Here is a 21,071-nt window from a genome sequence, read left to right on the forward strand (position 1 = left end):
GTGGGCAAAAGAGTGCATGTTAATGCCATCACAAGAGGGACAACAGAAGACTGAATATCCTCCTAATATTTAGGAGCTTAGAGTTAAACACTCTAAGGTGTTCAGTGACATTCCACTAGGTAGACCACTAGACAGGGGTATTGAGCACATCATTGAGTTAGAGGAGGGGGCTAAGCCCATCATGATTACACCCTACAGGCATCCAAGGAGGTTGAAGGATGAAATTGAAAAAACCATAAAGGAGATACTTGCTATGGGCCACATTAGACCAAGTAAGTCTCATTTTGCTTCTTCAGTGGTGTTGGTAAAGAAGAAAGATGGGACATTGAGTATGTGCATTAGTTACAAGGTGCTTAATAGGAAGACAATTAAAAACAGGTACCCCATTCTCAGGATTGATGAGTTGATAGATGAGCTTCATGGAGCTTGCTTCTTCTCAAAGATAAATTTGAGATCAAGTTATCACCATCGGAGTTAGAGAGCAGGACATCGAGAAGACAACCTTTAGATGTCATTGTGGCCATTTTGAGTTTATAGTTATGCCATTTGGGCTAACCAATGTACCTACTACTTTTTAGGCAACAATGAATAGGGTTTTCCACCCTCAATTGAGGAAATTTGTACTTGTCTTCTCTAATGATATCTTGGTGTACAGTAGATCTTGGGAGGAGCACTTGGTTCACCTTGACACGATGTTGGATATATTGGGCAGAGAATCCTTGTATGCAAAGGATTCGAAATGTGATTTGGGTATGACAAAGTTGTATTTGAGTCACATCATTACTGCAGAAGGCGTACGCATAGATCCTAAAAAGATTTGGCCATTGCAGAGTGGCCTTCACCAATAAACCTTACACAATTGAGGGGCTTTCCGAGATTATGTGGTTTCTACAAGAGGTTTGTGGATGGATATTCCAGGCATGCAACATCCTTGATCGATTTGATGAGAAAGGGAGCTTTCTTGTGGACTCCTGAGGCATAGAAGTGTTTTGAGAAATTTACGGAGTTGATGACTTCTTGTCCAGTGTTAGCGTTACAAATTTCGGCAAACCTTTTGAGCTACGTTGTGATGTTTCTGGGGAGGGCATTGGAGCAGTGCTTATGCAGGAGAAGCACCCTATTGCTTATGAGAGCAAGAAATTGAGAGGGCCAGAGTGGAGCTTTAGCAAATATGATAACGAGATGTTAGCCAGTATGCATGCTTTGGCTAAATTCAGGCAATATTTGGTAGGTAGCAAATTTTGTATCAAAATCGACCATAATAGCCTAAAACACTTTTTGGGCTAGCGAGATCTCAATAATAGGCAACAGAAGTGAGTGAGCAAGTTACAGTCCTATGACTTTGATATTACTTATTTTAAGGGGACATAAAATGTAGTTGTTGTTGCTTTATCATGTAGGCCCTATTTGAGCTTATTGACAAATATATCAGAGGATTGGAGACACTTGATATGCGTGGACAGCCAAATTCATAGATGGAACTATTCAAGACAGTAGATACACCCTTGTGAATGAGCTCATCATTTACAAAGGGTGAATATTTTTGGTTCTAGGCTCAATAGCGAGGAGGTTGGTTATGAAATCTTTTCATGATTCACCTATGGCAGGACATCCTAGTTTCTACAAGACATACCAACATATTAGAGAGTGCTTCACATGGAAAGGGCTTAAAGCAGAAGTACTTCAATATGTTATGGAGTGTCCCACCTACTAGCAGAATAAGCAGGAACACTCCTATCAAGCCGATTTACTTCAGCCAATTTCGATTCCTCATAGGAAGTGGGAGTGTTTATCTATGGACATCATCACATGACTACCTAGAGCCCAAGGCAAGGACTGCATATATGTGGTTGTGGATCGCCTTACGAAATTTGCACACTTCTTTCCAATCACTGCTACATAGGTGGCAGAGTTGTTCTTCAAGGAGATATTCAAATGACATGGCTTACCTCAAAGCATTGTAAGTTACAGAGACAACAAGTTTATGAGTCACTTTTGGCAAGAGTTATTCAGAATGTGTGCAACAGAGCTCACTCCGAGTACTAGCTACCACCCTCAAACAAATGGTCAAACGAAGATAGTGAATAAATGGGTGGAGGGATATCTCAAAAATTATATAGCAAGGCAACATAAGGCATGGATAAAGTTGATTTATCTCTGTGAGTATTGCTACAATACCACTTATCACATGTCTATTCATATGTCACCTTTTATGGCCCTATATGGGTATGAGGCACCCAATTTTATGGATCTACTTTTGAGTGACAACAGAGTGCCCAATGCAGGTGATTTGTTACAAGAGAGTCAAGACATTGTTAAGATTCTCAAGGATAATATAACCAAGGCACAAAATCAACAAACACAATATGCACACCAAAAGAGGACTAAGCAAATTTTTGAGGTTGGAGATATGGTGTATCTTATGTTGCAACCTTACCATCAATCCACTCTCAAGAAGAGTGGTGCCAAGAAACTTAAGTCATGATACTATGGTCCATTCAAAATTATCAGGAAAGTGGGAGAGATGACTTATGAGTTAGATTTTCCAGTGGAGAGCAAGGTGCACAACATTTTTCATGTGTCACACCTCAAGAAGGCACTAGGACATCACATTGTTCCTCCTACAGTGCTTTCACCCTTGGATGATGAGGGAAAATTGGTATTGGTGCCAGAGGCTATCATAGGGAAAAAAACTTGAGGCGACGTACTTTAAGGGAGTATTTGGTGAAATGGAAGGACTTGCCAATAGAGGATGCAACATGGGAGAATGAGGAGATTTCGCAATATCCGAACTTGAAGTTGCTTGAGGACAAGCAATTTCAAGGAAGGCGGACTGTAATGTCCCCATCTTTTTAGCATCTCAGTGGAGTTCTTAGCCTTTACATTCTGTGAAGGCTAAGTGAAGAAATAAGAAGAAATTGATTAAACTAATTTCTTACAGTCATTAAAAAAAAATTAAAATTAAAAAGTGACTATATTTAATTAATTTAATTTTTTAGAAGTACAATTAATTATTGCATTGGAAAGGGGGAAGCTTCTAGAAAATGCAATTAAATAATATTTTATTTCCTTCTAGAAGGGTGAAGGAGAAGAATAAATAGAGGGAAGAGCTTCATTGTTAATCATCCTATTATTGTGAATAGCATTTGATATAAACTTGGGAGAAGAAACTAAGGTTTCTAATTTCAGTCAACCATTGGAGAACGTCAATTCTTCAGTGTTGCAACCATTTGAGGTGGTGAAATATCCACTAATTTGGCATTCGGGGGAGCTTCATTCTAGAGTTCTATTTGTGCTTAAATTGAAGAATACATTTTGGTTGCTACAGTGCGCATGTACAATGTCGCGCTACAGTATTTATGTTTGATTCATTTCCATTCTTGAGCATCACTATTATCAAGTTCCTCTTGCAACTATTTGTAGTTAGCATTGTAATTTTTAGGCATATGATTTTGCTATGATAATTCAGAATCAAATTTTGGCATTACTAAAGTCATTATTGTAAGCCCATAGCAACATTGTACATGAGAATGAATTCAATAAAGGAGATACATGTTGCATACCATTTGTTTCACGAAATGTCCATCTAATAGCACATATGATCAGCATAATAGTTGTATGTCAATTATTCGTCAAAATGTTGGTTGTAGGTATACATTTCATATTTAGTTTCCATGTATATGCATTGAAAATATCAAAAGAACTGCACTTGCATATTAGTTCATTGTAAGAGGCATTGTAATATCATTTGAGAACATTCTAAATTTCTTAGCATTGAAAGGAAACAATACAAGTGTTTGACAATATTCCTTGCGCTAAAATCAATCAGTTTGGGCAAGGGATATTACATGTGATTTATGGTAATATTGAGATAAGGGTTTATGTGGTGATATTAAATATGTTTCATGTTTGAAGCTTTGTTGTGGAAGTGATACTTATTGTGATAATGGCTTGGGAGCATTGCTCCAATAGAACATAAAGAGAGAGAATAGCTCAAAATAAGACATTCATAATATTTGTTAGAATAGGTAGATTAATTGTCCATGCATTTCATAAGTGGCATATCTAAGTTGAAATAGTAGGCCCTCCCATAACATGAGGTAACCATACATAAAGAGAAATCATGCAAATTTAGCTACTGAACCTCGAAACAAGAAAAAAACACATAAATAAAATAAGCTTAGCCATGTGAAAAATCATCAATTCGTGAATTGTTTTAGACAAATATTGAAAAACCAAGCATTTCATACAAAAGGCCAAACATTTTGACAATCAATAACAACATTGGGATGCTTAAATGAAAAAACTATCAATAAATAATAATGCATCCCATCTAATTGCATATTTATAGCACTCTGAGGAAGAATAGGGGCCTTTAGAGCCTTTCCTTGCCAACACATAACAAAGTTGCATATCAATACGAATATGTATATATAATTGCATATATACAAATATGCATGTACATACACATAAATGTCTATACATAAATAATGTATAAAAAATTGAAGCGAGCAAAATTCATATGTTTCGTCACAAGACATAATTATAAATATAGATCATAACCATTGTTCCACTTGGTGTAACTTAAAATAATGTACTCGAACTAAATGGATCAATCAAACAGCCCAACTTTAATGAAATTTTATTTTTGATAAACTAGGGTCAGATATATTGATAAATAAGACACTGGGATAAGATTAGATAATATTAATGTCCAACAAGAAACAAACAAACAAACATATGTACACTTAATACAAAAATGTGAATAAGAGCTCATATATAGCAAACACTCTTGGCTTTCTATTTTGACCTGTAAGGGTTTGGGGTCCTGCCCACACTTATATTTATAAAAAAACAAACACTGTTGATTCCTCATGAAAAAAATAAGAATCCTAATCTGATTGATTCAAAAGCTAAAAGTGGAAGGCAGGCATGATCTCTAAGCATATTTGTAAATAAATTCAATAGGAAGCTCAAAACACTTAGTAATGTTTTTCTAATCCACGTTCTTAGATTCAAATTCACCAAAGAGAATAGAGTAAACTAATAGATCATGAATCGAGAAGAATTATAGAATATGTGATGGAATATTCTCGACTTCACATTCATTATAACCTTTCTTCATCATTTTTCTGCAAATACCACGTTTGAATTAATCAATACTAATACTGATGTCAAATGAGCTAGGAGTAATCTAGTTGTTAGTTTTCAGGTATAGAGCTATAAGTCATGTTTTATTTTATGAAATTTTCTATCGTACATGAATAGTAGTATTTTGAATCAAGCATAACATAGGATTCAAAAAAGTGAAATTCCCAAGGTAGCAAATATTTGAATATGTTCACAATGAGAGTGGTATAGATAATGGTTAAAACTTAATGGTAATGTCACAATGTGCAAGAGTTTTATTGGCTTGTACTATTTATGAATCTCTTCCTCCTGTATATCGTTGCTTTTCTCTCTGGCAGCAGCAATTTTGTCTATAGATCTAAGGACTATCATCCTAATACCTCCAGCTAGTAATGAGGGAAGCATCAAAATCTTCTTTTAAATTTCAGTCTCTGCAAAAAGCATATTTGAATATATTCAGTGAAAAATGGCTCGTATTATCTTGATGGTTTAACAAAATGGTTTACTTGTTTTCAAAATAACTCCAATTCAAAACAATCTTGCATCCTTCGCTGTCGGAATGCATCCAGAATTTCTTTCCCTTGCAAAAGACACAAACATTACTGACCTCAGACCAGATTTCATCAACCTCCACACAACATTGGGATTTGTGGATAACTAGCTAAAATGCTGGTTGGGCGCTGGACAACCTGTATCTTCTTTCTAGTCACAACTATAGTAGGGGTTGGGTTAAAGATTAGTCACAACGGTATTCTCTTAAACTTCGTCTACAGTCTTCTTAAATGTACATTTGGACCTAATTTAATCTCTAATAGAGAGGCTTGAAAAATCAGACAAAAAAAATAGGCTCGTCAGCACTTTGTACGCTACTCAACAGGTAACCCAAAAGTTTCGTTATCTCTTTCAATAATCCCTCCATAACCTGGAAACATTTCCTGGCCTAATCAACCTTGAGGATGCATTTGGGCTTTCAATCCGAGTTCTGGCAAGAGCAAAGAATCTCATGCTCCCACTGCAATTGTCCTAAATTCTCTGGAATGCACACCGTAAGCTACTCTGAACATTCACTTGTCTGCTTGTACAACACCTTACAGTCCAATATCAATATTGATATTGTTATTTCATTTGTTATTCTATTGTGAGTTCAGACTGAAAAATGTGTAACTTTTTGCAGACCTGGTACAGATTATCTCTGTACTTAGAATGCTCAGTAACAAACATATGTGATTGTAGGCAAGAGTCTATAACGCATTGGTAAATTGCGAACCTCTCATTGTGGAGGTCTTGGATTCGAATCTAATTGAGATTAACACATAATAATAATTAATCTTAATAATAATAATAAATGAATAATAAATAATCTAGACTTCGGCCGATTACCTACCAAAAAAGACATGTGGTTGTGTTATTATGGACTGGCAGGAAAAAAACTATGTTTCTGAGTTGTCTCCTGGAACTGACTTTGGATGCTATTAGACTATGGGCTGGGCTTAGTATATAGCATTCAGAATCATGAAGAATGTTAACTGTCTACCCAAGCAATTATATTTGGTGGGCAAACTTTCCAGTGCAATTATCGAATTTTTGGCTACCAAAATCTCAAATGAGTATCTAAAACCCTAAGCAATCAACATATAGCACATCTGACGTGTTTATTGACTCACAGCAACAACAAATAAGCATTTCATGCGTTGTAAGCAAGCAGTGAATATCCTTTACTTGAACCAGACTTAAAATACTTTATGGTCAACAGGTTTAACGGAACCTTGAAGATTTGGAATGTCCCCTTTTTGGAACAGGATTTAAGAATAAATAATAATAAAATATAAAAGAATTAAAAAAAATATAATTTAATTGAATTTTAATTTAATTTAATGAATGGTCAAAAGGCTTGAAATGAAGGGTTATGACTCCCTCAAACATGAGATAAAAAAGAGTAGTTTATTTGAAAGGGAATATGGAAGAAGGAAGAAGAATGGAGCAAGTGAATCAAGAAAGAATAATGGAAGAAAAAAACAATGGAAAGAAACTAAAGAAGTAACTTCTTCAAAAGGCAAAAATTATGAAGGTTCGTACTCTTCCAAAGCATCGTAGTTGGGAAAGGTTTTGAATCTTCAAGAAGGCAGAAATGAAGGATTGTACTCTTTCAAAGGGTGATGACTCTGAAAGGTTGAAACTCTTTCAAAGAGAAGAATGATTAAGGGTTGTGCTCTTGTAGAGGGTGGTAACTGTGAAAGTATATGACTCTTGGAAAGGGTATATGTGATGAACCAGTGTATCTTCTCCCTTACACTGGAAGATATAAAGGGGAGAAAGTTTTGTTAAAGGAGGACAACCACGGGAGATTAATTTAGAAATGATTTATCATTCTCAAAGGCAGCAATGAAAAGTAATAACTGAATTCTTATGAAAGGTGGTGACTCTTAAACTAATAAAGAATAAATCATTCCAAGATTTGAAGGATCATTTATCAATCATCATTCATCAATGCATCAAATCAGCACACATTCAAGCATCACTGATGGGTCCATCAAGCAATCATCAACAATCAAATCAAGCAAACAATCAATCAGAAAATCATCACTCTATCCTATGTCACAAGGTTCAAATTCGAATTCCAGTTCGTCGATCATAATATTCGGATGAAATTCGGCAAGGGTAAAAATTTGAAAAAAAAAATCAACATTAAATTTGCCTAATATATTTTTATACATAAGTAATATATCTACAAAGTTGTCAAAATAATTTGACATGGCTAAATTGTTAAACTAAATAACTCAAAATTATTTTAAAATAAAATAATATTATACTAAAGATCATAAAATTCGGATAAAGTTCGAAAATGGTAAAAATTCGCTGGAATTCGAAGTTCATGGACGAAATTCGCCGTATCATGTGACTTAGACTCTATCAAATTAGCATTTGTTTAATCGTCATTCGCAAATATATCAAATTAGCATTATTTGCATCATCGCTGTTCAGTCATCTAATCAACAATCACTTAATCATCACTCACCAATACCTTATATCATGCAATCAAAGGAACTCATTCACTCAAGCAATCAATCATTCAATAGCTTGATCAAGGGAAATCTGAAAAACAAAGAGGGAAATTATGATACAAAGGCAGAAATCAATATTATCATCAGCAATAAAATATTGCGAGATAAGTTTAGAAAAGAAATAGTTTATAAATAAATAGATGAATAGATATACCTTGTATAAATTAAGTAATTGTTCATAGTAAATAATTTAATTGCAATACTTTTTAAGAATAATTAATAGCCAAATCATATAGCTAATTGGGTTTGAATTTATTAGAAATGGCTTACAAATAGGAAGGATACCCTGCCGTCACAGGCGATTAAGAACCCACCATTCCTTCAAGTAAGCCACCCTAAAATGCAACCCCAAAATTAGAATGTTCTCAGCCCAAACATATTTTTGATGCACCAACATACCTTTTCCATGTACTTGGTTTCAATTTGGTAACTTAGTTTTAGTGAAATCGGTAACAGTAAAATCTTATCACAATCTAAATTTTCTCTCTCCAAAGCCATCAAAATAGAAGCTTACAGGTACTTTCACTTCCTTGACTACTATCAGGTTCCTATGCAGGTGCATACTCTGATTAAGTTCATTGATTTGTCATACAGAGCACCCTATTTCCATAAATACATATTTGAATATGAAATCCAGGATAAAAACAACCAGCTCTAAAATGCCCACAGGTAACCGAAATAACTGGTACACCCAGACATATAAAACTGCTGAAGTGGATCTCAAATTGTTACTGATTGTCTCAAAATGTGAGAAAAGGTTTCATGCTATATATATCAGGTCATAATTGAAATTAGGTGAAGGATTGGCTGCCTTGTTGAGTTTAACAAAGGCTGTCACATTGAAGTTCATAATATTTTTAGTTATGTCAGATATGGCCTCGTGCATCCTATAATTATCAGTATTCAATTTCAATGGCCTTGCCGTCCTTTCTCACGTATTGAATATTTGGTTATAATATTTCTAATCACTCTAACCCAGCAGTAAGATGTGCCCATCTCTTCGCCCAGACCTATAAAACTATTGAAGAGGATCTCAACTTGTTACTGATTGTCTCAAAATGTGAGAAAAGGTTTCATGCTATTTATATCGGGTCAAATTTGGTGAAGGATTGGCTGCCTTGCTCAGTTTAACAAAGGCTGCTGCACTGGAGTTTATAATATTTTTAGAAATGTCAGATACGGCCTTGGGTGTCCTGTAATTGAATGTCTGAACACTCTAACCCAACAGTAAGATGTGTCCATCTCTTCACTTCTGTTTACTATGATTTCATAATTAGTTTTATTCTGTTTATGTATTTGTGAGGGATATTCTCAGAAATCACAATATGAATACATTGAACTTGATCTAATGAACTATTTCCTCCCTACTTCCAGTTGGAAATTCTTGCATCCATTGTCACTGTAAATTATTAGCCGTTGGCTAACTGGATTTATTTTAGGGAATAAATTACTTAATTAAATGCTAAATAGTCTTGTGATGTATAGTATTATTTAGATTTAAATAATTATTGACCAGACATGTTTTATTTGCATAGTGACTTTATAATAATGTCAATGACAAGTTATAATGTAAACTCACTTTTGAGGGGAAAAAGTAAATTAAGAGATATAAAATAAAGTATTACTTTTGAAAAGGAAAAGCATTATTAAAAGAGGAAAAGGCGAAGTGAAGATGCATTCTTGACTTGTTATTTTCAACGAAACTTTTCTTTGAGAGCTTGACAGCTTCAGCTTGCAAGTTCAGTAAACCCTAGAGATTTTGGCTTTTGGGATCAAAAATCAGAGCAGCCCACTTGGTGTATTCATCTCAGGAATCACAGTTGCGCATTACTGATCAATTTTCATGGAGATCCGTTGATCTATCTTGCAGCACTCCAGAGGGTTTGTTATCTTATGTATGGGCCATTTAAAGTATGTGTTACATGATAGCATTTTGCATTTTCTGATTTGTAACAGCAACAGGTGTTTGTAAACAACGATTCATTTCTATATCACAAGAATACCTATTGGCTATATTTGATTCTCTATATTTCATCAAATTAATTTCCTTAGAAATCTATATCGTTTATCTTGCATGTTGCAATACTACATTATGATAGAGCAAAAACATAAGCAAAAACCTAAATCTAAATTAGATTTGGAGCATTATGAGTTTAGGATAGTTCAGTGGTATTGGAGCCAGTGATCTTGCCAGCATGTTAGGGTTTCAACAGTGCGTGTCACAATTTGCAATTGCATGTGTGTCGGATGTTATTGCATGGCAAATTGGTGAATACCCAGATAATTGCATGTCAGTTTAGGAGCAATTTATGAAGCGGGTTACCATTGCATGTTATTCCGAGAAATCCTAGTTAGTGGATTTGTGGTGCATAACAGTTTGGGGAATCCCAGATGGTTGCATTTTACTTTTGAAGTAATTTAGTGAAGTGGATTTCTTTTGCATGCCATTTTCAGGCAGTACAAATTTTTTATTTTGACTGGATGGCAGTTTTGATCAGTTCCACATAGTGGGTTTACTTTATATGTTAGTGTGTTGACTCATGCATGATAGTGAATAAACTCAGAGGCATACTGCTAAATGTGAATGTAAATTAAATTTATAACAGATTTGAACGATTTCTAATCACTCGTTTGTTGTCTGCAGATTCTGATCAGAATATGATAGTCTTGATATGTTTCAATTGTATGTGAAATATATTCAATATTGATTATATTGTCATCCAGTTTATCTGAACAAAGTTATGTCTTCAACACTAAAGGACAAAAGAAACAAATTCAGTGTTTATTTCATACATCTACTGCAAAGGTATAAAAGGTTACATCAGTGGCTAAAATTAAAGATGGAAGATTGTTACCTACTTTCCTTCTTCTTTCACCAACTAAAGAAGGGGATAGAAAAAAATAGTTAAAGTCCACAAAAAAGTGATCTACATATGGAAAAACTTATGGTATGAATGACTTCTTTCAAATGTTTCAAAAGTATCAACCAGATAAGTCATTATTGTTAGAGAAATTGCTTTTCCAAGAAGCTAAAAAAATGGATAAGCATAACAACAATGAACACATTAGTGTTACTAATGGTGAGCATATAGATCATCCCAAAGCTAAAAAATAATTTAAAGAAGCAGCACATGAGACTTGCGGAAGCTATGGTAACTGTACTAAAAGGAACTAAATTAATTCTGATTTGGTTATGCATAATAATTGCAGTACATTATTTTGCATGATTCATTACTTGACCATGCATCTATATATGTTGAAAATATGAATATAGAATTGGAAACAATGGATCCCATTGGATAAGTGTGGTGAAAAATATTATTGATTCAGAATTCAGTAAGCATTTAACCAATTAAGGAGAACTCAAAGAGTTTATTTATGTTTTGACATTATACCATCATGATTCTTTGATTAGGCATAAAGTTGTCCAAGAGATTAAGGAAGCTAGAAGTTCACTTCAGCCATGTGAGGGTTTACGCAAAGAGGAATCGCATATTGTTCAAAAGTTTGTCCTGAGGCTTGCCAAACTAGCAATAACTGATCAACTATGTGGAGGAAATTTAGAATTAGACATAAAGTTGTCCATGAGATTAAGGAAGTTACAAGTTCACTTCAGCCATATGAGGGTTAGGGCAAAGAGGAATCACAAATTTTTCAAAAGTTTGTCCTTAGGTTTGCCAAACAAGCAATAACTGATCAGGCATGTGGAGGCAATTTAGAATCTTCAGTACGTAGTGAACCAACACTTGCTGATGATCATCCACTCATGAAAGGAGAGGTGATTAAGGTTTATGAAGACATCATACAAACGCATGAAAAAAGGACTCTTTCCCTGATTTTGAACAGCAATCCCTTACCTATTTAAAATCATGAGTTGGCAGCCCTTACACATGAAGATGATAGCATTGTCAAATTTTCCCACGTTGGCATTGAACTTGAGGCGTCAAACATGAAGTATACATAAAGTATGGTAGACCTCAATTTGTCAGCAATCTGATTTTATACCAGCAGTTGAAAGGGCTTGATGTTGATAGCTTGATGGACTATAATGACAACATAGCTTCAAGACATGAAATGCTACAAGATATGGCTGCCAAGTTTATGCAAGTGTACTCTAGCATTGAAGATTTTGAAGGCATCAAAATAAAAGGTGCAATCAGTCCTAAATCTCTGATTAAGAACAGCAGCACTATATCTCTTTAGACTCCTGAGTTAGCTACCTATTCAGTAAGTGCTATTGACTATCCAATTAATGGTATACAAGATGTAAATGTTAGACATAATATTTCTGATAATGCATTATATGAGAGGACTGAATTTGTAAACTTTGGAACAATATAATTAATTTGGTCGCAGAGAATGAAAGAGAATTGGCTGGTGAAAGCAATGAATTCAAAGTTCATGATTCATCATGTCAAGCTTCATCTTCATCAAGATTGTGATTCACATGGCTACATGGATGATGTGCAGGAGCTCTCTAACATCCCAAATTTTGATTTTTCAGTTGATGTTGACAATTTCATTGAGGTGAATCATGCGTTTATGGGTGACATGTTATCATCCACTCATGATTTAATTTTGGGTATTAATGGGAACAACTACAATACAACTATGGATTTGTCACCTATTTCATATGCTTATGAAACTGTTCATTGGTTGGGTTGTGACAAAATTTTCATGGATTCGTGGTTGCATTTTCAGATTTACCAGGGTCTGCATCTGTTTTTGGGTTAGTTGAGATGGGTGGAGACATGTTCACTTGATAGGTAAGGATTATGAGATGGGTTGCGTTCTTATGCTTGGATATACAGACATCATTGACTCCAACTTAGTTGGTTGCCTAATTTATGACAACCACCTTGAGGTGGAAAGTCTGGCAGCTCATGAGAGGAGTTTCCAGATTTCATTGAGGTGAATCATGAAGTGATGGGTGATTTGTTTAGTAGATCAGCCACCCATGGTTTGATTTTAGGTATTAACGGAAACATCTACAATACAACCATGGAACTCTCACCTATTTCATATAATTATGAAACAGTTTATTGGTTGGTTTATGACATAATTTTCATGGATTCATGGTTGACATATGGCTGTCTTACATGGTTATACATTGCATTTTCAGATTTATCAGTGTCTAAATCTGTTTTTGGGTGGATTGGAGTGTGTGGAGACACATTTTCTTGATTGGTAAGGAATATGAGATGTGTTTCTTTCTTATGCATGGATATACAGAGATGATTGACTTCAATTTAGTTAGTGACCTAATTTATAACAGCAACCTTGGTGGAAAGTCTGACAGCTCATGAGAGGAGTTTTCAGTATGTTGCAGACCTTGGGATAGCAGTCCATGTAACATCTAAGGAGGAAAACTGGAAAGGTACAAAATAAAGGTGGATTTCATGTTGCTGATCAGCCATCTCCCATATTTACATGCTTTCATTCATCTTGTTGCTATGATAGAACATGTGACAAGAATTGACAAACCACATTGCATGCAAGGTTTGACATTATGCCTTTATTTCATAACAATATCATTCCTAGATACTACTTGGAGAGCATATTTTATAAATGGAGAAGACATCATGGAGCATGTAGAGAACAATAGCACTTTATATCCGAACCTTTCAGGTCATAGAGGATTATTTTACATTTCTAAGAATGGAATTTTCAGGCACAGTTCGGTGGGTTAAAGTTCTTACAATGGTGATAGATGGTTGTTTCACATTATTGATCACAAGCACTTCAATTTAGTCCTTTAGGGTTGTCATGTGGAGCCAAATCAATATCGGAGGTTAATTTTTTTACATTTCCTTCAGCGCGGTTTCCCCCCAGAGTTTTTTTACGAGGGTTTGGGGGCAATAACCCCATGATGGGGTTAAGGGGCAACACCCCTTGCGGGGGTCTAGGGGCACCCCTATCACGATACAGGGCGGGGTCTTGGGGCAAAGCCTCTTGTCGCGATATAGACTTTATTTTTATAAAAGGCATCAAGAATTATTTTTTCTATTGGACAACATATTCTAATCCTAATTTTATAACCAACATAAGTCTTGTATAAAAGGGCTTAGGGTTAGGGATTTTAGTATGCTATAATGATTTATTAGCTTCCTGCAGCGGTATTGAATTGTAAGAGATTGCAGATTGTAATCAAGTTGAATCGCTGGATAATAATATTAGACTCGTTGTTTGGTGGACGTAGCACAAGAATTGGGGGAACTACATTAAATCTCTGTGTCTTCTATTCATTTATATGTGCTTTATTCCTTTGTAATATTAATTATATTTGCATGTAACTCTTATTTTCAGTCTAACTAATCCTAACATTTAGGACAGCACCTCATTGGAGGATTTGGAAAGATTGGGATCATCTTTCTTTGTTGGAGGTTGCTACAATGATCAGATTCCATCATCCTTGCGGGGGTCTAGGGGCACCCTATTGCAATACAGGGCAGGGTCCTAGGGCAAAGCCTCTTGTAGCGATATAGACTTTATTCTTATAAAAGGCGTTGAGAATTATTTTTTCTATTGGACAACATATTCTAGTCCTAATTTTATAACCAACATAAGTCTTGTATAAAAGGGCTTAGGGTTAGGAATTTTAGTATACTATAATGATTTATTAGCTTCCTGCAGCGGTATTGAATTGTAAGGGATTGCAGATTGTAATCAGGCTGAATCACTGGATAATAATATTAGACTTTTTGTTTGGTGGACGTAGCACAAGACTTGGGGGAACTACGTTAAATCTTTGTGTCTTCTATTCGTTTATATGTGCTTTATTCCTTTGTGATATTAGTTATATTTGCATGTAACTCTTATTTTCTGTCTAACTAATCCTAACATTTAGGACAACACCTGGTTGGAGGATTTGGAAAGATTGGGATCATCTTTCTTTGTTGGAGGTTGTTGCAATGATCAGATTCCATCATCCTTTTTCATTGAATGTACTTGCTGCACCATTTTGAGTGGGATTTTCAGCAGCATATGGTGGATTGACATTATTGCTTGTGCACTTGTAATGATTAGTTTTCATGTCCATAGGTGCTCTTTCAGATTTAAACAAACATAAGGCATCGGTGGCATGATAAAAGACATTTATTCCTCCACTTTATTTTGGTGTGAGAGCATGATGATATGAGATCCTGTTATTGGCATGTTTGGTGTACTACTTTATTGTGATCTTGATGAGTTGCTTCACAACTTTGGGGAAAATGATGTTTATATCAGAGTGGAGAAGCAGAATCTTGAAGGAGATACACATGGGAAAACATAGCAAGGCCCTAGATTCATTTGGGATCTAGGTATTGATTGGAACATTTGAGTTTAATGCAAATCTGATGCATTTGATTGCTTGTGGACAAGCATTCCTGGGGTGGGAGCAATATAATGTCCCCTTTTGTCCAAATGATCACCTAGAGATGATTATTAGCCATTGGTTAATAGGATTTATTTAAGGTAATAAATTAATTAATTAAATGTTAAATATTCCAAGTCCTATGGAATTATTTAGATTTAACTACAATGTTACATTGGAGCTTGGGTGCGTCAGAATGTCGGGACAAGTTTCCAAGATGGGGGACAAAGCGCCCCAATTTTGGATGAGAGAGGGACAACAGGGAGATGGCAGCTGGGAGTGGGGTGTAGGGGGTGGCGGACAGGAGGTTGTTGTATGCTATACATAAGAACTTGAAATGCTATCTATGAAATGATGTTTCAGTATAACAGCCACACACAGCCCTAATAGAACATTAAGGGAAGAATGACTATCCAAAGTCTCTAGAACATTAAGGAAGAACAACTCTCCAAAGTCTCTAGAGGACATACTCCAGTAAATAAATTTAACATGCTGCTCTTAATTTATTAAAAGAGAAGCAACAAGTTCCCTCCCCTGTCTATGCACAGTTGTCTTCTTTTTTGTGTCAACTTGTGCATCAGTTTACTGGTTTGGTCCTGCAGAGCTGCAAGTTTGGTCCAATATGTATGTCCATCTACAGTTCTGGCAGTGATCTACTGGATTTTCAACTATTTCTGTGTGTTCAAAGTGTATGAATACAGGCAAACCTGTGATTAATCTCCACACATTTTTCAACTTCCTTACCAAATCAACAGATTCTATTATGTTCTCTGTATTTTTAGATGTTCCCTGCACATGACTTAAAATTCAATATTTTATGCATAGTTTCAAAAAACTGTGATATATCACTAACATCGCAAGATACTGCAAGCAAATATCGCGAGATATTACAAGCAAAACTGCCAGCCGATATAATAGTAGAATAAATCACCGACGATATTTTGAAAAAATGGCACCACATTTGGGATGAAAAAATCACAGTTTTTATGATTTTTGGGTCAAAAAACCGCTGATTAAGCCAACTTGAAAAACAATAAAGTTTTCTAAAAAAATGTTTAGAGTTTTTTCATTTTCCTGCAGGCTGTGATGGCTGCTGAGGAAAGGTGCGATTACAGAGGACTATTAAGGCACACAGATTTAGAGTGCTGAGAAAACATAGAAACACAGATTCAGACACAGGAACTATTTCAACAATATGCCTCAAAGATGCCATCACATGGAGTGCTGATTGTAGGATACACATATAATGGTTTTGCTCTTCAACAGGTTATAGAAAACATTTTTGGAAATTTAATGTAAATTTTTCTAAGTATGCCAAATTTCATCCCCAGTGAATGACTTGGAAAGTCAACGCATAGTAGTCAAATCTCCTCATATACACATCACTACTATGCTCCTATATACACATCAACATCACTATATATATATATATATATATATAATAGAGCTATAAATTGTAAATTTATATAAGTTATGAATTATAAATTGATAATCGTGAGTTTAATATACAAATTTTAATTTATTTGAACTGGTTTTCTAAACTTATAATATTGTATAATACAGATTTATAATACTATATATTAATACTAAATTAGTATAAATTTATAATTGTATATCTAATAAATTATAATATTGTATATTTATTCTTAATGCTAATATGCATATGCATTGCCATTGTTTATTAACAACATTTATAAGTTTATAGTTTTTATAAGTTATAAATTCGTTATAGAGAACAAATATATTTATTTATAGTCTTTATAATTAATTATTAATATATATCTATAAAAATTATATATTTTCAAATGTTCGATAAAAGTGCCGATTTATTGCCGATTATTCCAAGTTTTTCAAAAAAATTGAACTAGCCAAGATATTGCTGAAACCGAGTTTTTCAACTATGGTTTTATGTTCTTGTTTGCTGGCACTCAAGCCTGGAGATTGACCAAGGCAAGATCCGGAGATTGACACAAGCAAACAGATTTAAGATTCGCTAACCCCTGCCCTCCCCTATTAATAGATTCCACTGTGATGCATCAATTCATTTTTGATGTACACAAATACAGAGGGTTTGACTGCATAATGCCTGCTTCCCTGGTTCACTCACCCATGTGTGTGGACCACATAATGCCCACTTCTGCGCAGTAATGGATCAAATAGCTACTCCATCAATCCATTTACAGATAGGGCAAATTGAGATCAATATATTTCTGTATTTATTATTTATATTTATATAGATAAATATTAAATATATCTTTATTTTGCTATATTAATTTATTATTTATTAAAGAATTTTACTACATCTACTTACATGTTCTTGTATGCATGAACCGAACTCCAATTTGTTTAACTGAACTCCTGAACCAACGACCAAACCAGCACCATGATCAGTAACTTAGGTTTCTTCACAGAGGATTCTGTCAAAACACTTTTTCATTTCTGCTTGTAGCGGGGCCCTCCTAATGTAGTGCAGTTTAACTAAACTCTTTGGATCAATCACAAACAGTAATAGAGTTTCTCAGCTCATAGTCATATAAACATCATAAGAGAAAATGGAGAAAAAAAGAAATAAATAAAGAAGACTGGGTCTACATATGACACTATATTCTCTTTTTTTGCAAATCAGCTCAATTTCATTACAATTTTCATTTTGAGGAACCCATATAAGAAAGAAAACTGGTTGGTTGATTATCTTGTGGTTAGGAGAGACTTTGTTGTGTGGCCTGTAAGAATGAGTCCACGCCTCTTGTTGGAGCTCAGACATACAGTCGAAAATGAATTCATAAAAAAGCTTTCCAGTGGAATTTCACGGATCTGATACATGTAGGAAAGCGAGCAAATTTATACATTACAACTTCTAAGATGTAAATAAACTATTAAAGAGTTTGAGATTAGCTGGAACTAAAATTCCATGAATTCGGAATCCAATATGGAGAAAGATTTGACTTTTCAAAGCATCACATAACCTATGCAATTGTGAATATCTCCTAGTAGATTTGGTGAGCAGACTTAAGACACTAGCTAAAGGCATAAAACATGAATTGTGAACTTTTATTAAGATGACAAAATAAGAGAACTTGGAACTGTATCAATTCCATTATTATGAGTAATCATAATCTTATCATCTTCAGTATCAATGTTAAGAGTTAAATGTTCTCTGGTGTGTTAGGCCCTTGAGTATAACCTGCAGACTTTAGACCCCAGTCTTTGTATGTGAAACGAATAAAATGTGAATCATGAACTTCGGTTAAATTATAATATACGAAAGCTTGCTGTGTACCAGTATCACTTCCATCCTCATGATTTACCACGATCTGATCATCTTCAGTATCAATGTTCAGATTTGCATGTTCTAGCCATGATGTCCCAATCACCAAATGACACCCGGGAATTAGTTTTTTTGCTTGTGAAGAGCATAACTTGATATCATGTTCTAACTAGAGTGGTCTTCGTCATTCTATCAGACTACTTTGAACTAACCTGTAATTCAAGGGGTCAATATACTTAGGCTTTCACGAGACAACTCTGACTTATTAAGATGCCAAGTATGGGCTCAGTAGTTCAAAATCTCCATATACACATATCAGTCAACGTGGGAAGTCCTAGCAAGCTCGAGATGATACCTAGCCTCGGAGAAGGTAACAAGCCCTGCCAATAGTATCCATCCCCTACAAAACCAGGAAAAGGTTTACCACACTGAAACTGCGCATTGGTTCAAAATGTTAAGTTTTGATTCTTATCCAATTGGGCTTAAAGTGTTTGAACAACAAAGGTGCAGAGGACATCATTGGGGAGAATTGAGAGAGTAATCACAACATGAGATAATTTAGGAGACAAGGGAGAAAATTTCAAATTAAGGGGCTGTAACCCAATCGGTGGGGATGCTGTTGTTTCATCTCTCAAGGTACAAATTCATTGAGGAAAGGTGAGGGCCAGGTTCGTTTTCAAGTGACTGGGGGAATGAATCCTCCTAATCATAACAGCTTAAGTGAGGGATGAGGGATGCTCTACTATAGTTGTGCACTTCCTCAGCAAGTTATTATCAGATAAACACAAATCTCGAATCTGGATAACTGGCTGTTCATTACCGGAAAAAAAACAGAAAGTTAAAGGAGCGGTTTGGATGCGAACATAGGACAATAGAAGAGAACTAAGAGATCACCACCACATACTCTCTTGAACATCCAAAAAAGACGTCAATCCTCTTACAACTATCAGTATATTACGGTCTATAGAAATTGACCTTAAGCCCAATTGCCATTTATAACAGACATATTCTCTTCCCCAAAAAGTTCAATCTAATGAACTAGATCTCAAAAACAAACGTTTCAGTAAAAATTTAGAACTTACATAAACCTGGGCAAGGAAAACGAGCATCAAAGCTTGGAAGCAGCAGGGTAAAAGCGATAGGGATCGGCATGAGCATCCAGGGTCTCCACAACCCCAGGAAAGGCTCCTAACCTGAGGCCAGAATAGACCTCCTTCTTCCACCCCCTGGCAGCCAGCTTCTCTGCCTCCTTAACAGCCGCTTCCAAAGTCAAAGCTGGGTCCTGGAAAACGCCGTCCAGAATACCTCTGTCCAAGGCCATCTGAGCGTTCAGCTTGAGAGCACCAAGTACCACATCGCGCAGAGTAGTGGTCTGCAACTTGCTACGAATAACCGACATCATACCCCGAGGAAGAAGCATGCCATGGTCGAGCTCGCTCATATACAGCACAGAGCGCCCCTGCGTCATGAAGCGGTAATCGTGAGCCAGAGCCAGCATAAAACCGCCCGCTGCCGCGTGGCCGCAGATGGCCGCCACGGTTGGGACGCCCAGCCTCATGAAAGCCGCCAACATGTTCTCGAATTTATCCCTGATTATGTCCAGACGATCGCCGGGGCTCTCAGCAATCCATCGCAGGTCGAGGCCATTGGAGAAAAATCTGCCTGCGTTGGTGGTCACCAGGGCTGCTGCGTCGGGGGATTGTTCGACCTGCTTGAGGGCGGCCGAGATGGCGTCAACGGTGGTGGCATTAAACCTGTGATCGTCGTCCCCCACAAGCGTCAAAATGTACACCTTCCCTCGTTTCTCCAGGCTGCACATCTTGCTTGCTACACTTCAAGAGCAGGGCTCACAATCAAGGCAGTTAGCCGATGTCCCTTACGAGAAAAGATCCCGTCAGGTGAATTGGTTTGATACGGCACTGGCTAACTGGCAGAATATTTGCACCCAGTCAGCCAGTGCTGTCAGTCATGTCCGTCCAACTTCCGTCAACCTCCGTCTTCGCTAACCTGTCAAGTGTAAAAGTTAAAATACAAGTACGATATCTTTTAATGCAAATGTTGTGTTTTTAATTATGAGAGTTCTTTATCGCATGAGCGCAAATGTTTGGTTTTTTTAAAATAAAAAATTAGACATTTTCCTTTTTTTAATGAAAAGTGTGCAAAGAGTAAATATTTTTTACATTTGTATATGATAAATTATAATGTATATTAATTTTTTTAAAATTTTATATTATATTTGTAAAATAATATTTAAAAA

The 21,071-nt window shown here is 35.7% G+C and overlaps 1 pseudogene across 3 annotated transcripts; it reads right to left on the reverse strand.

Annotated features, from left to right (window-relative positions):
• Positions 1–4,933: 4,933 nt before the first annotated feature.
• LOC149571224 (enoyl-CoA delta isomerase 2, peroxisomal pseudogene) lies at positions 4,934–20,665 on the reverse strand (annotated as a pseudogene). 3 transcript variants are annotated; one of them, XR_016359785.1, is made up of 2 exons: positions 19,897–20,665; positions 4,934–5,132 (listed from the first exon to the last, which is right to left on the reverse strand). The product of XR_016359785.1 is annotated as an enoyl-CoA delta isomerase 2, peroxisomal pseudogene, transcript variant X3 (transcript). The 3 variants fall into 3 exon arrangements; XR_016359783.1 differs by lacking the exon at positions 4,934–5,132 and adding an exon at positions 5,216–5,561; XR_016359784.1 differs by lacking the exon at positions 4,934–5,132 and adding an exon at positions 18,579–19,214.
• Between the last annotated feature and the right edge of the window lie 406 nt (positions 20,666–21,071).

Source organism: Cupressus sempervirens, chromosome 2 (assembly GCF_028749045.1).
Source record: "Cupressus sempervirens isolate cs-2001-9-10 chromosome 2, ASM2874904v1, whole genome shotgun sequence".
Taxonomy (NCBI): Eukaryota; Viridiplantae; Streptophyta; class Pinopsida; order Cupressales; family Cupressaceae; genus Cupressus; species Cupressus sempervirens.